Source organism: Tupaia chinensis, unplaced genomic scaffold, assembly GCF_000334495.1.
Source record: "Tupaia chinensis unplaced genomic scaffold, TupChi_1.0 Scaffold000119_2, whole genome shotgun sequence".
Taxonomy (NCBI): domain Eukaryota; kingdom Metazoa; phylum Chordata; class Mammalia; order Scandentia; family Tupaiidae; genus Tupaia; species Tupaia belangeri.
Window position 1 is genome coordinate 2455813 of NW_006159586.1, and position 15248 is coordinate 2471060.

Below are 15248 nucleotides of genomic sequence, written 5' to 3' on the forward strand. Positions count from 1 at the left end.
CTGGCTCGCCGGGGTGCTCGGGCGTGGGGATCGCCGGCCGTATGGGGTTAAGTTGACAGTTACTGAAAAGCCAGTTCTCCTTTGCAAGTGACCCGAGCGGCCGCGGGGTGGGCTCCAGCTCGGGTTCCGGAGGACGCCGAGCTGGTGACTGTCTCCGGAGCCGATGGGGGGGGGGGGGGGTCGGGGCGGTGGCCTGGGCTGCGGCGGAGGTCTGGACCCCCGAGGGCCGCGCGCCGGAGCCTGGATGTGACTGAAGGAGGCGTCTCCCGGACTGCGCGTCTGAGCTGGGCTTTTCTCTCCACTGACGTTAAAAGAAGACCTGGGGCTCAGACCGGTATCTGGGCGGCGTTGGCTCTATTTGGTTTCGCAGAGTTTTCAGGGATGGGGCTGAGGGGGGTGTGTGTGAGCAAGGTGGGGGTGCGGCGTGTAGAGGGGAGGGGTGGCTGGCGGCGCGGTGTGCGTCCCCACCCGGAGGAGCGAGGCGTCGCCTCCCCCGCCCAACTGTTTGTGTGTGTACACACGGCTTTGGTGTGTGGGCTGGGGGGGCGCAGACCGCGACATAGTGGGGACGCGCGTGGGCCCCGCTCCTCCCCAGGATCGGCCCCGCCAGCCCCCTTGTCTCCGAGTTGGGCTCGTTGTGTGTGTGTCCGCGCGCGCTGCCGTGTTACTCCAAGAGCGGAATGTGCGGCTGCAGGCCGGGGGAGACCCTGGGGTCGCGTGTGCTGGTCTTTCGTGCGGGAGTCCCCCCACCGCGGTGCGGCGGGAGTCGCGTGGCTCCTCCTTCGGCTTCTCGGGCGCCCCCTGACCCCGCCGACTGGCCCCCTGTCGGGCGGTTCCGGAGGCAGATCTGGGTAGACTGGGAGCACACGCCGCTTCCCCCACATCTCGGCACGCTCAGGTTGACCCTTGCACCGGGGCGCTCGTTGGGTGCGCGTGCCCGCGCGCGCCCTCAGCTGCCTTTGCAGACCCTGGAGAGAATCCGAGAGGTCTGTCCTGCCCTCCCAGTTCCTCAGTCTGGGCACCGTGGGGGCCAAAGCCTGCCCAGCCAGGGCCCAACCCCGCGTTGTCCGCAGCCCTGCGGCCTTGCACGCTGTTGCCCGCCTCGCACGCCCCTACCGCCCCGCGCGCTCTCTCTCAGGTCGGGGGATTATGTCCCCGGCCGGGGCCCGTGCGACAAGGGAGGAAGCCACTGGAGCGGCCGGCTCGCTGGGGCTGGAGGTTCCGCCGGGTGAAAGTGACACAGCACGAGCGCGGCGGCGGCGGGGGAGCTGGAGAGGAAGGAGCCGCCTCTAGCGCGGGGAGGGGCCCCGGCTGTCCGGCCCCGGCTCCTCCGGCCCCGGCTCCTCCTGCCTGCGCCGGGTCTGGGCCGAAAACCTCAGGAATCTCGGCTGGGAGCAGGCTCGCTCCGCGCGGAAATTACTTGGCTTTCGAGAGAACTCAATTATAGGGGAACAGAATGCACCGAACAGACGCTAGCAGACGTTTGCCTGAAGAAACTCCCTGAGTGTTTGCAATGGGATTTAGTTTACACAGTCTTCTGGTGTGTGTCAAGTATCTGTCCCGGGCAGTGTATGCTCAGGGTCAGTAATTCTGTAGCACATTTTAGGATACAGTGTCATCCATGATTAACAGAGTGCTGGAATACTAACATGTTATGTGACTTTACAGGGCTTACGCCCCTCGTACCCCCTACCCACTGCATTTATTAAGAGGGTCCTGTGAGGTAGGGGTGTGCTAACCCTGTTTCACAGATGACCACGCTGAGGTTCAAAAGTGATGTGACTTATCTAAGGCCTCTCAGCTGGGGAAGAGATATTTCCCCCCTTGATGATTTCTCTTTTGTTTTGAATAGTGGCCACTTTTTTTGAGTTTAAGTTTAAAAAAAAAAAAACTCACTACACCTCAGAAAATGGTAAAAGAGATTAAAGCATGCTGGTACTTACTCTTTGTCAAAACACTTTGGATTTACTAGCAGTTCTGAATGAGTGTCACAATTAAAGACCAGAAGTCTGCATTGTTCTCACTCATCTTCTTAGCTGCTGGCAGATGGATAGCATCCCTCATACAGCCTGCATGTACCAGAATCCCATGTACCAGAATCCTACCTGCGTGGCATAAATGGACATGGCACATGTCTACACAGTACACGCCTGTGTTCAGATGGGTTGTTCATGAAGCCTGTATTGAATTGACAATTTATTCTTTAGTGTTCAATTTCAAAGCCATTGGATGCTTTAGAGAGCTTTCTTTGTTGTTCTTGTTTTTGTTTTTGTTTGCTATAGGGTGTATGTGCTCACCGGAGAGACAGAGAGACAGAGAGACAGAAAGCGAGAGATCACCCCCCACCCCACCCCCCCAGGAGAGATGGCCATGTCACATCCCTTGTCCTCCAGTCTCCTCTCAGGATTTTGGGCACGCACGTATGAGTTTTAAGTCACCGGTCTGGGACTCAAACTGGAATCCACTACATGAGAGTCCAGCAATGTAACCGTTACACCATCTGCTGGTCCCTAAAGCCATTGGATTTTAAATGTGGACTTCTGAGAAATCATCCCAGCTTATACTCCCTGTAGCCTTCCGTCTCGTACAAAAGAGCAAAGGGCTCATACATGCTTGCATGTAGTTCTCAGAATTCATGGCATGACAGTTCTCAGATACAGACTGGAGAGTTAGGAAGTTTGGCCAGCTAACCGACCATTCATTCACACGTCTATATGTTGACTACCTCCCTGCATCTATTGGGTTGTTGAAAAAGTCATGATGTATTTTTTCTATGCAAAAATGTGTCATGACTTTTCTGACAACCCAATAAAACCTCATGCAAAGAAAGTTTAACATGCAAGCCCAACGAGCAGTTATTAGCACCTACCTTAGGCTAGGTACTTTAGGATGTTCTGAGCACACAGCAAGTCTAGCCGAAGTAGTTAAGTTACGATGCCATAACAGAGCCCACCAGAGGGAAAAGCATATTTTAGAGGCTCACCCTGGGACTTAGTCAATGTCATATATGTAGGTTGTGAGGGGCATGTGATGCCAGCTGTTAGCCTCGAGCAAATGCAGAAGGGAGCAAGGGGGGGGGGATCTTACTTTTCTTCTTATCCTGGCCTTCAGGCTGTTTGAGGTCTTCTGGGTGGACCAAGTGGTTTGTTCTTCTGTACAGGTTAAGCAGCTAGTAGGAAATTGCCCTGAAGCCAACGACCACGTTTTTCTGAGCAATGAGGAGCTGATAAGATGCTGCCTATGGTCTCACCCCAGATCTGATGTGTTGTGATTCAGTGAGCGTCTGAGGCTTTGGTCCAGGTCTCATCTGGGTCCTGACTGGCTTAGGGGTTTCTGTCTTACAGATCTGTACAAATGTTTAAAAATGTGTCTGCTTTTTTAATTTTTTTAAAAAGAGGTTTTGCTATAGGGTGCACGTGCTCACCAGAAAGATAGAGAGAGACAGAGACAGAAAGCGAGAAATCACCCCCCGGAGGTTGTGGCCATGCCGCAATCCCTTCTCCTCCATTCTCCTCTTGGGATCCTGGGCATTCACACACACATGCCTGGCATGAGTTTAAGCCACTGAACTGCAGTTGACTACATGGGAGGCCAGCGACATAGCCATTATGCCAACTGCTGGTCCCAAAATGTGTCTGCTTTTTAACTCTTCCCAAATATTGATAGTTAAATGACTGGTCCCTGACATTGTCCTCCAATTTCATTTCCATTTTAGGGCCTGTTTTCCTCCTCTTAAACTTAGACTGTTTACAGTACAGGCCATAAAGGAGGAAGTGGGAGGCGGGTGGTTGGGATGGAGAAAGAACCCTGAGCCCTGATAGAGAATAGGAGGTACAAACAGGTGAATGGCAGTTTTTGAGAATGGCCCAAACTCGATGGCATTTCTGCATAACTTGTACGATAATGTCGCATATCCTTTCGAAGTCCTTTTGCAGGGGGTGGAGGTTGGGTGGTCCCACTGCTGACTCACTGGTCCTCTCAGTTCAGCTGCTTCCTTTAAGGCTTTGTTTGACTTCTGTCTCCCACCCCAACTTTCTGCACATCATGTAATTTAGAACCTTGCTATGATGGCGGCCCTTTCTCTGAATTATCACCAGGTTGTCTACGGACACCTGCCTCTTCTTTCTGAATGAACTGTAGGCCAGACCAGTGGTTCAGAGCAGAGTGAACGTGGATGCATCCCTGGGACCTACACACCCAGAGCTGGAGAGGACCGTGGAGGTCTGCTGTAACCCCACCCCAGATGTAAAGACCTCAGGCCCAGAGAAGTGAAATGACTTGCCCAAGGTCACAGTGAGCTCTTGGGACAAGAACATCCTGGATTTCGATGCTATGTCTTCCAGTCTCCTTTCTGTATACCATGATGCTTTTTGAAAAATAAGTGAACAAATAAATAAAATAAAATAAAACGAGCTTACATTCTTCCTTCCAAAGAGTGAGAACTCTTCCTCTTCTTTTCTTTTACTGTGAAGAAGGTTCTTCACTTTTTAATCTTGATATTTCTTTCTTTCAAGCTTGGCCTGTCCTACCTTATCTTTCATCCTTGATATCTAGGAGCAAATGGGGCTTCTGTTTCGAAGAGATCATGACCCTTGGGACCTTCTGGTATTCTTAAGTTTGATCTGTGACCTTCCGGCCCTAAATCAGGATTTTCAGGAACCTTCTGGAAGTGTTTGCAAAGATGTTATGTGTGTGTATTTTTCCAGGAAGAGGAGCCATAGATGTCATTTAATTCTCAACTGACTAAAGTAAGGACAAAATTACTGGCAGAAAGGACAGTAGGGATGGAGAGGGGAAACTTATAATGCCCTACTGTGGCTGGGACATGCCCAAATCACAGGTTAGTAGGGGAGCAGGGATCTGAACCCTGGACTCCAGACTTGAAAACCAGTGTTCAAGACTGAGGAGCTCACCACCTGACATCATTGTCAGAGGCTTGTGACCGGAGGGCCTTGAACTGTTCAGAGTTTCTATCTGTCATCTGCGGGCTCAGGTGCAGCCAGAGATCAGCCCCACGTGCAGGGGAATGCTGGGATGGACAAAGTAGAGGAGACAGTTACCGTAGGAATGACATGCGGAGCAGGGCCAGGTTGGATGATTTCATGGGAGAGATGAATTTGGGAATGGTCTGGGGTCATGGCAGAAGAGTTAGGCTGGGACGATGGCCAGGAAGTGGTTACGGAGAAACTGCGTGTATCTGGGGTGGGGTTAGAGCAGACCAGAGAGGTTTGGCTGGCTATTGCACAGTCAGCCGGAGCTCCTCAGCGGTTACTGAGCCCTACTCCATGCCTGGCTGTCCTAGGCCCTGGGTCTACAACAGCAAACAGGTACAGTCCCTGCCCTTGAGGAGCCCACTGGCTAGTGAGAGAGACAGACACTTAGAGAGTTAAATTTAATGTGGTAGAAATACAGTAATAGGAAAAGAGTCCAGGGTCTTACAGCAGAACAAACCAGACACACCTGTTCTGGGCTCAGCTATCTGGGAGGGCTTCTCAAAGGAGGCACTTTAGGAAAAAAACAAACAAACAAAACCCAAAACAAAATATCTCTCTCCATATATATATGAATATATATATGGAGAGAGAGATTTTTGCTAGGGTCAGGAGCTGAATCTTAATGAATGGAAAGGAACTAGCCAGCAGAGGAGACCAGAGAAGGGCATTCGTTCAGGGAGATGGAAGGGTATGTACAAGGGTGCAGAGGCCCAAAGCTGGCCGGAGGAAGGAGTCACAAGCAGCCAGGTCAGATGCAAGGGCAGGGAGGAGTTGTGGGCCTGGCTGAGGACCTCGGCTTTAGCCTGCAGGCAAGCTGCAGCAAAGGGCTTTAAGCAGCATGGAGGTTGGCAGCCACAGATCAGGAGGGAACAAGACTGGGAGCCAGGCGGCTGCTGGGCTAAGGCGGTATCAGGCTCCGTACAGTGTCCAGGTTACAGGGACTGAGGTCTGGAGCCAGGCCATGCAAACAGGGATGGGCCGAAGGTCTTATATTACAAATACTCGGGGGCTGCTCAGGTGAGGCTGGGTCCATTCGGAGGGTTGTGGGCTTACGTTCCCCATTAGATGTGCCCATGTTGGGACTGTGGTCCTGGGTGGCTGAGAGGGGGATGGATGGAGTGAGGAGTGCCCCATGGGACCCTATTGAAGGTACTTCTCTTTCTCTCTCTCTCTCTCTCTCACACACACACACTTTCTATGTCTCTCCTGCTCAAGAAAGGAATCCACACACTTCAAGATATGTATTAAAAACATTTGGGGAGTAAAGTCTACAATGGTTGTTTAGATTGGGAGGGGTAAGGAACGAATCCCAGTGACTCCCAGATTTCTGGCCTCCCTGACTGGGTGGAGGCTGCCCTTAACCTAGGGGAACTTCTGGTTGCTCTAGGTCTGCTGGGTTGGGGTGACAGGAAGATTGTGGGGCACTCATGCCCCAGGCAGTGCACTGAATGGCAGGTAGGGTAGCGGAGCTTTCTTACAGGCGGTACACACACCAGTCACGCTCGGGCAGGGACTGCAGCTTTGGGAGTGGGGAAATGTCTGTCGCTCAGCGTGATCGAGCTGGGGCCGCTGTAGACAATAAGAGCAGACCTCTTCCTCCTATTGTCAGAGAATCCTTTGTCACGCTGGCCGCTGTCGTCAGGGAAGCCAGGCGGGGATGCTGTGTCATGCTGGAGGCCCAGCTGGCAGAATCCAGCGACAGCCAAGAGTGTGCTTCAGCTGGAAGCATTAGAGTGAGTTAGGGGAGAGGCCTTTTCAGCTCATGACAGCCACAGTGAGCAGAGCCCCATTCCAGACTGTGTGGCCTCAGTCCAGGGGAGACGGTGACCCTGCTTCCAGGAGCAGGCTGAGTGGACCTGCAGAGCTACTCCATGGCTGTAACCACCGCACAAGTAGTCGCATGCTAATTAACGGAGTGCGTATCCACCTCGATCCGGGCTTCGTTTTGATAGCGTGGATGTGATTCAGGCAGAAGTCCAGTCTCTTCATGTTTGAATCCTCAGGACCTGCAGTAGCGCTGGCACATAGGAGGTGTTCAGCCTGCACTTGTGGATCTGCAGGGATGTGGTCAGAGTCAGTGGTCTGGGTGGGACATGAACCAGGGACGATTTCTATGAACAAACCCAAAGGGGGCTTCCCCACACTGATTTAGAATACTGTCAGTCCCACAGCGGAGTGATGGTCTTGCACACCTTCCATCTACAGAGCACCTAGACATGCTATAGAAGGGGACCTCCGTACCTTCATGGAAGAATGGGATTAAAGTCTGAGTTCCTTTTGATACAAAAAACACACATAGCTTTTTCCCAGTATACATTTTCCATGGAGTTTTCAAGGACCCCAGATGTAAGATAACTGGCTGCTTTTCAAAGAACTAAACTCACAGCACGCAGGTGACTCCCCAGGCATCTCAGAAGCAGGGGCAGCGGTAGGCTGGAGCCCAGGGTGGAGTGCTTTTGCAGGGTGGTTACTGGTCTCAAACTCCAAGGGGCTGGAGTTCTGACATGTCCTCCAGGCCTGGACAGGAGACCAGGAGTCAGAATTGAGAGCCCTGCCTGAATGTGACCAGCCAAGTATGCATGCTTGAGAATGGATGGACTGGGCATCTGTAGATTGGCTGGTGGGGGGTGGGGGAGCTTTTGTGTCTTGGCCTGGATTTGAGGTGGGGGAAATGTTCCCTGGGAATTTGAAACCTCAGGCCTTTTATGGCTTTGGATGTCTATCTGACATGTGGGTTGGAGGCCTCTAATGGAGAAATGAGCATATAAAGCCTTGGGGGCCAGGCCGCTCCTGACTGCAGGCTCTAGGCAGGTTCTCATGCCCTTGGCTCTTTGCTGACTTAAATCTCCACCTTGAGTTTGCTTCAGGAGCAGGGCAGTAAGGAGTGAGTGAGGAGAGAGAAGAGAGGGTGGCGGGCTCTCAGGGGGAACCTTTTAAAAGGCCTTGGGGACAAGTGCACAGATGGGGGAGTATGTGCAGGGTGGTGGAAAGGACTGTGTCTGCCCCAGGGCTTCATCTCTTAGGAAGAGCCTGCAGGTCAGCCCAATTTGGCAGGGCCAGAGTGTTCTCCCTGCACTTGTGCAGGCCTGTGTTTACCCATGAGGCTTTACAGGTCCCTGGAGGGGTGTCCTGTGCAGATTCCATTGCTGCTGGTCCTCCTGACCAGGTGCCACAATGTCTTCCCCATGCCCCAAGTCTGGTTGCTACGCTTGATACATGGGAGGCATCGTAGAGGTCACCCAGTCAACTTTCTACCTGGTGGGGCAATCTCAACTAGAGTAGTAGTTGACCCGAAGGCTCCCAGTGCTGGGAGTTTACTGGGAGGCAATGTCTTCCCTATTCAAAGGCTGCCATAGCTGGGAAGGCCTGTGAGGAGCTTCTGCCACTGCCTGGGCGTTCCACCCCTTGTTCCATGGCTGTCCTGAGAGATGAGCGGGCCTTTCACCATCCGGCTTGCTTCTTCTCAAAGGGCCTCAATTTGTCAAGCTAAGATTCTGTGAGAACCCAGCCAATTTCTGTCCCAACTTACTAAGCACAGAGGGAGCTTTTGAAGATAGATGTAGGGTGAGCTGAATTGTCGGCAGGGCGCTATCTGTGATGTGGAAGTTTCGAGTGCTTTTCAGGTTATCATGAGAAAAGCAACAGCTCACATGGTGGGTTCTTTCCGCCAATGCCCAGAACCCCTTCAGCTGCTAAGTTAGTGAGTGGGGATCCCATGTGGGGAGCTGACATTTATTTTACTGGGTTTTTTTTATAAGGTTATTTATTTATTTCTTCCACAAGCAGTAGAGAAAGAGATAGCACCTTCAGCAGGGTCTTGGTGCTGCAGTGCAACCCCAGCCTTCAGCTAGCCCCAGAGTATGGGCACGTGGGTGCTTGCCATAGCTAAGGAGGTCTCCAGACTCCTTTTTTTTTAAGAGATTTTTTTGCTATAGGATATGTGTGCTCACCATAGAGAGAGACAGAGAGACAGAAAGTGAGAAATCACCTGCCAGAGGGGATGGCATGCCACAACCCTTCTCCATTCTTCTCTTAGAGCTTTGGCCATGCATGCACACATACCTTGGTGTGAGTTTTAAGCTGCCAGGTCTGGGACTTGAACCTCCCACAGTTGACTATGCGGGAGTCCAGTGATGTGATCATTATGCTATCTGCTGGTCCCAGAGACCTCCAGACTTGAACTGGTGACTTCCCATGTGGGATTGCCTCGTGGAGGCAATTTGTCAGGTAGTCAAACCTCTCCCAGAATTCCCTTGCTAGAATTTTCTTCAAGTTCCATTGAAGAGGAATGAGTCAATATCTCTAGTGGAGGCTGAGAAAGCAAGTCTCAGGTGTTTTCCACCTCATCTACAGCAAGGGGTGAGTTCAGCTTACAAGGAAGTAGAGAAAGGGAACATCTGTATCACCAGGTTTCAACATAATTTTATTTACTTATTTGGAAGGGTTGGTATTATTAAAAAATAACTTTTCATACCTCAACGTAATAGAGGTGAAAGAAAAAGCACCTGACTCTGGCAACCACCAATCTGCTTTCTCTCGCTAGTTTTGCCAGTTCTAGCAATTGCTATTTCTTAGCCCGCAAGTGATACTGGGGCACAGGACCTCAGGTGTCCTATGGAAGCCTTTTATATGTGTGCTCACCATAGAGAGAGACAGAGAGACAGAAAGTGAGAAATCACCTGCCAGAGGGGATGGCATGCCACAACCCTTCTCCATTCTTCTCTTAGAGCTTTGGCCATGCATGCACACATACCTTGGTGTGAGTTTTAAGCTGCCAGGTCTGGGACTTGAACCTCCCACAGTTGACTATGCGGGAGTCCAGTGATGTGATCATTATGCTATCTGCTGGTCCCAGAGACCTCCAGACTTGAACTGGTGACTTCCCATGTGGGATTGCCTCGTGGAGGCAATTTGTCAGGTAGTCAAACCTCTCCCAGAATTCCCTTGCTAGAATTTTCTTCAAGTTCCATTGAAGAGGAATGAGTCAATATCTCTAGTGGAGGCTGAGAAAGCAAGTCTCAGGTGTTTTCCACCTCATCTACAGCAAGGGGTGAGTTCAGCTTACAAGGAAGTAGAGAAAGGGAACATCTGTATCACCAGGTTTCAACATAATTTTATTTACTTATTTGGAAGGGTTGGTATTATTAAAAAATAACTTTTCATACCTCAACGTAATAGAGGTGAAAGAAAAAGCACCTGACTCTGGCAACCACCAATCTGCTTTCTCTCGCTAGTTTTGCCAGTTCTAGCAATTGCTATTTCTTAGCCCGCAAGTGATACTGGGGCACAGGACCTCAGGTGTCCTATGGAAGCCTTTTGTGTGGTCTCAGTGGACAGGTTCTGTGTCCCCCTCCTCCCAGCTACTTCCTGCCACTCGGGCCAGATGAAGACCTCTGCACCCCTACCCAGCACAGACTGAACTGTCCAGAGGGAGGGAGGTGATGTTGCTGAGGCCTGGGCAGAAGGACTAGAGAGACCTGAGGCCGCGTGGTGCCACATGGCCAACAAGAAGCAGCGTCTTCTTTGCAACATAGTCATGGAGTTGAGAGAGGACTGCGCTCAGCCATGGCTTGGACACCTTGCAGCCTGCAGCCTGGGCTCTCTGGTCCACATGACTGGGAGCCCTGGCCTGGGAATCCAGGCTGAAGGAAGATGGTGGTGGAGGCTATCTTCTCCTGCCTTAGCCACCATCCCCTTTATAACATACAGACGGACAGCCTGGGCCACGGGCTGGACACCCAAGGCTGAGCGAATCTGTCCATCACAGCTCCTGTACTCCCTGCTCAGATGGTCATTTGGTCCTCCTGTTCCTGCCAAGGCATTTGGCCTGTGGGTTGTAGGGACACTCAGCACTCGCCATTGCTTCAGGGCCCTTCATCAATCCTTGGATACTTGCCTGGTCTGAGGTCATAAGCACCTTGAAGGTACCGTGCTCTGCGTCATCTGTGTGTTGCCACAGGGCTAGGACAGTACCTGCCATAGGATTCGCATTCCGTGAAAAAAAAAAATTAATGGCAAGATGTGTATTTGTAGAATGCGAGGAAGGTACTTGCTCACTTTGGACATCTCTCTGGATTCAAAACCTGTTCAGTGTGCACAGATCCTGGGTGAGGATTTGTGGATCTCCATACTTTCCTTCCCTAAAAAGAAAGAAAAGTAACTGCTGCTGTTCTGGGTTATATCCCCCAAAAGGTATGTGGAAATACTAAGACCTAATACCTAATGTGAGTATGTTTGAAGATAGGGCCTTTACAGAGATAATCAGGTTAAAATGAAGTCCTTGGATGGACCCTGATCCAACATGACTGGTGTCCTTATGAAAAGGGGAAGTTGGGAACCAGCATATGGTATAATGGTTACATTGCTGGACTCCCACGTAGATGACCATGGTTGGAGTCTTGGACCTGGCAGCTTAAAAACACGCCAGGTAAGTGTGTATGCATGCCCAAGATCCCAAGAGGAGGAGGGATTACAGCATGCCCATGCCCCCTGGGGGGAGTGACTTCTTGCCTTCTGTCTCTCTGTTTCTCTGGCCAGTGCATGAACCCTATAGCAAAAATCTCTCTTAAAAAATAATTGGGGCTAGCCCTCAGCACAGCAGTTAGACACTGCACAGAGGAAGCTGGATCCCACATGGCCGACCAGGATTCAAGTCCAGTCCCCAGTGACTTAAAAATATACCAGGCATGCACATGTCCAGGATCCTGATGGGATGGAGAATTAGAGGAAAGGATTTTGGTGTGACCAGGAGGATTGTGGTGTGTGCTATTGGAGGGCTCTCTCTTTCTCCTTCCCTCTCTCCCCTTCGCCTGCATGTGCCTGCACCCCATGGCATTAAAAATATGGGGAAATTGGACACAGACAGATGCACACATAGGGAAGATGATGCAGAGACACATGGGGAGAGCACCATGTGAAGGTGAAGGTGCAGGTGCAAGGCTGGAGCGATGCGTCTATAAGCCACGGGACACCAGAGATCGCTAGCAACCACCACATGCCAAGAGGCAAGGACAGCAGCAATGTGCTGAGCGGTGTACCCACCAAAGTCATGTGTTCAAGTCCTAAGCCCCAGTCCCTCAGAATGTGACTGTATTTCAGGATAGGACCTTTCAAGTAGTTAAGGTGATTAAGGTAGAATGAGGTGATGTGGGTAGGCTGTGACCCAGTGTGAAGAAGAGTTTGGATACAGACAGGACCCAGAGAGAAGGATAGTCACAGGAGGACACGGTGGCAAGACGGCTGTCTGCAGACCAACAAGAGAAGCCGGGGAAAAGCCCTGCCGACTTCTGGTCTTGGCTTGTAGCGTCTGAGCTGTGAGACGGTAACGCCCTGCTGTTTTCAGCCGCCCGTGTTGTGGTCCTTTGTCACAGCAGCCGGAGGACGTGAACGCAGGTGTGTTGTGTGTGCGGCCCACGCTTCACCGCCTCCGTGTATTTAACGTCGAGCTCCCACGGTCTCGGCTCTGCTCTGAAAGCTGCTGGGATGGGCAGGGGGAGAGGTGTCTGTAAACCAGAGACTGAGCAAGTGGTATTTCTCCGGAAACCCTAGCACCATCCCAAAGTAACCAAAACCCTCACATTTGTGGCCCAGCTGCAGTGGTGTGAGCTGCTGCAACCGTGCTTTACAGGCCAGAATTCGATTCCCGATTCAACCCAAAGGCTGGACACGGTGGCAAGTGCCTGGAATCCCGTAGATTCAAGAGGCCGAGGCAGGAGGACTAGGAGATCAAGGCTGGCTGGGCACAAAGCAGGTGACAGAGCATGTGCCTGGAGTCCCAGCTGGAGGCCAAGGCAGGAGGATGGAGAATGGTGAGACCCTGTCTTAAGGCACTGGACTCCCATGTGGTCAACTACAGTTTGAATCCTGAACTTGGCAGCTTGAAACTCATGCTGGGTGTGTGTGTGCCCAAAATCCCAGGAGGAGGATGGAGGAGAAGGCATTGCCATGTGGCCATCCCACTAGTGGGTGATTCTTGCTTTCTGTCTGTCTCTCTGGTGCGTGCACCTGCCCTAGAAAAAATCTCTTAAAATAATAAGAGTAATAATAATTAAAAAAAAAAAAAACAGGACTGGCAGATGGTGTGGTGGTTGGGGGTGCTGGACTCCCACATGGTTGGCCACAGTTCGAGTCCTGGTCCTGGTGGCTTGTTTTCTCACTTTTCTCTCTCTCACTCTCTTGCTCTATCCCTCTCTAGTCAAATTAAATAAATAAATAAAGCTAAATAAAATAATTTAAAAAATAAAAACCTAACATTTGTGGTAGGGTTAAGGTTCTTAGTAAGCACTTAATATATAACCCTTTTTTAAAATAATTATTTAATTTTGTTATTATTACTATTATTCAATCTGACCAGAGAGAGAGAGAAAGAGAGAATAAGGAAGCAAGCCACCAGGTCCAGGACTCGAACTATGGTTGACCATGTGGGAGTCCAGCATCTCAAAGACCACACCACTGCCAGCCCCCACATGTCATCTTAATTAGTGCAATTAGCCTTCACGGCTTCTGTTTTATAGATGAGACAAGGAGGGCCCAGAGAGGCTGAGTGATTTATTCACATCACACAGCTACAAAGTGGTAACACCAGTTTCGCTCGAGCTTTGCCTCTTAGCCATCACACACAGGGGTGACAGGTTGCTATGAGGTCCCCTTCCAGTGTCCTGAAAAGGTCACTAGTCTCAGGTTTGTCACTAGTGACCTGGGTGATCTTAGGCAAGTCACTTCATATCTGGATATGTTCTTGGCTGTAACCTCAGGGCATGATTACAACAATACCCAGAGCCCATGCGCTTCTTATTCTGAGGTTCCCCTTACCCATCTGTCGTGGTGCCAGGGTACATCCTCAGTTTTGACTGGCAGGAAGAAGGGAGACTCCCTGTGGCCTCGTCCTCAGTATTTGCCCACACTTAAGATGGCAGCCCCAGATCAGCCCGATTTGGCCCAGTGGGCGTCTTGGCTGTTGGCTCCTTCCCTATAAAATTATGTCTTTCAACAAGTAGAAATGAGCCCCACCTCAATGAGCCAGATCTGTTCCAGGTTCTTCCAGGATGTGGGCCTTGAGTTAAGTCCGTAGAGTGGGGAGCGGGGGGTGAGTGGTGAGGCAGTGCTGATGTGTTTCTTCCTCTGGGTAAAACCGAGTGGTTGGCTGCAGCCTCGTTTGCACCAGAGAGAAGCCAGCAGCAGGTGCTGCAAACCTGGAAGCCCAGGTTGGGCTCAAGATCTTTGGATCTTTTAGCTTTATCCTGTTTCTGTTTGCTCTTGGATCCAGGGAGTGGGTAGGGGGTGGTGAGGGTGCAGGGAGGGCGATGGCATAGTTCAGGCATGCAGACTGAAAATGGGACAGCCAGGACACAGAGGAGGAGACCTGGTTAGAAACCTCCAGCAGCCCAGCTCCTGGTCGATCCCCACTGGGTGCTTGCGATTTTACTTACCTCATTAGAGCTACGTTTACTTAATGCATCCATAATAGACTTTAGAACTAGAAAAGCAGTTGAGTGTCTGTCAAAGTCCCTAGTTCCCAGCAGCCTGCATGTGACCTCAGAGCTCCAGGATCCTAAGCCCTCTGGCTGTAGAATTTGGATGAGTAGGAAGAGGCCTCCCAGTCTGCAGGGCGAGGACACTGCGCAGGCCTCATTGCCGGCCACTGATTGCTTGTTCACTGCCGCGACCGGCCACCTTATCTCCTCATTTCTTGTTATCAGTGCCAACAGGGGTCATTGTTCCTGGTATTCTCATGAGGTGGCTAGGAAGCTGGCAGGGCTAATGGACTTCTTCCAACAGGGACATTTAGGCAAGAAAAACCAGGACACTTGGCCAAGGTCACATAATAGACGTGCCAGTGAGAAAACAAACTGAGGACTGGCTCTCTGAACTGTGCGCTCCTGTTGGAAGTTTCTGGGTTCCCCAGGAAGCTGCGTCTCCCTCAGGAACTGGCTCCAGATGGGCACTGCACCCACCTTGAGGCTGGGGCTGACACCCATTGGTATCACACATGCTTTGGTGTGTTTGCTCAGCAGGCCGGGGTGTCGGCAGAGGGGTTGGGGGAGGCTGATGGCCTCTACCTACAGGCAGGTCTAGGAAGCAGGCGAGCGATCTTGCTTTGGCCGGTGTGAGTGTGGCACTTTCCCCTGGGCTCCTCTCTGGCAGTCTCTCACCAGCTTCTCTGAGAGGGAATCTTCACGGGTTTTGCACGAGGCCCTCTGGGGCTCTCCCCCACTACCCCTACAGTCTGAGGGATGGGAAAAGCTCTAGAAATTT

The 15248-nt window shown here is 51.4% G+C and overlaps 1 protein-coding gene across 5 annotated transcripts in view; it reads left to right on the forward strand.

Annotated features, from left to right (window-relative positions):
* CTIF (cap binding complex dependent translation initiation factor) overlaps positions 1–15248 on the forward strand; it is a 340395-nt gene that overhangs the window by 971 nt on the left and 324176 nt on the right. The gene's annotated exons all lie outside the window — the stretch shown is intronic.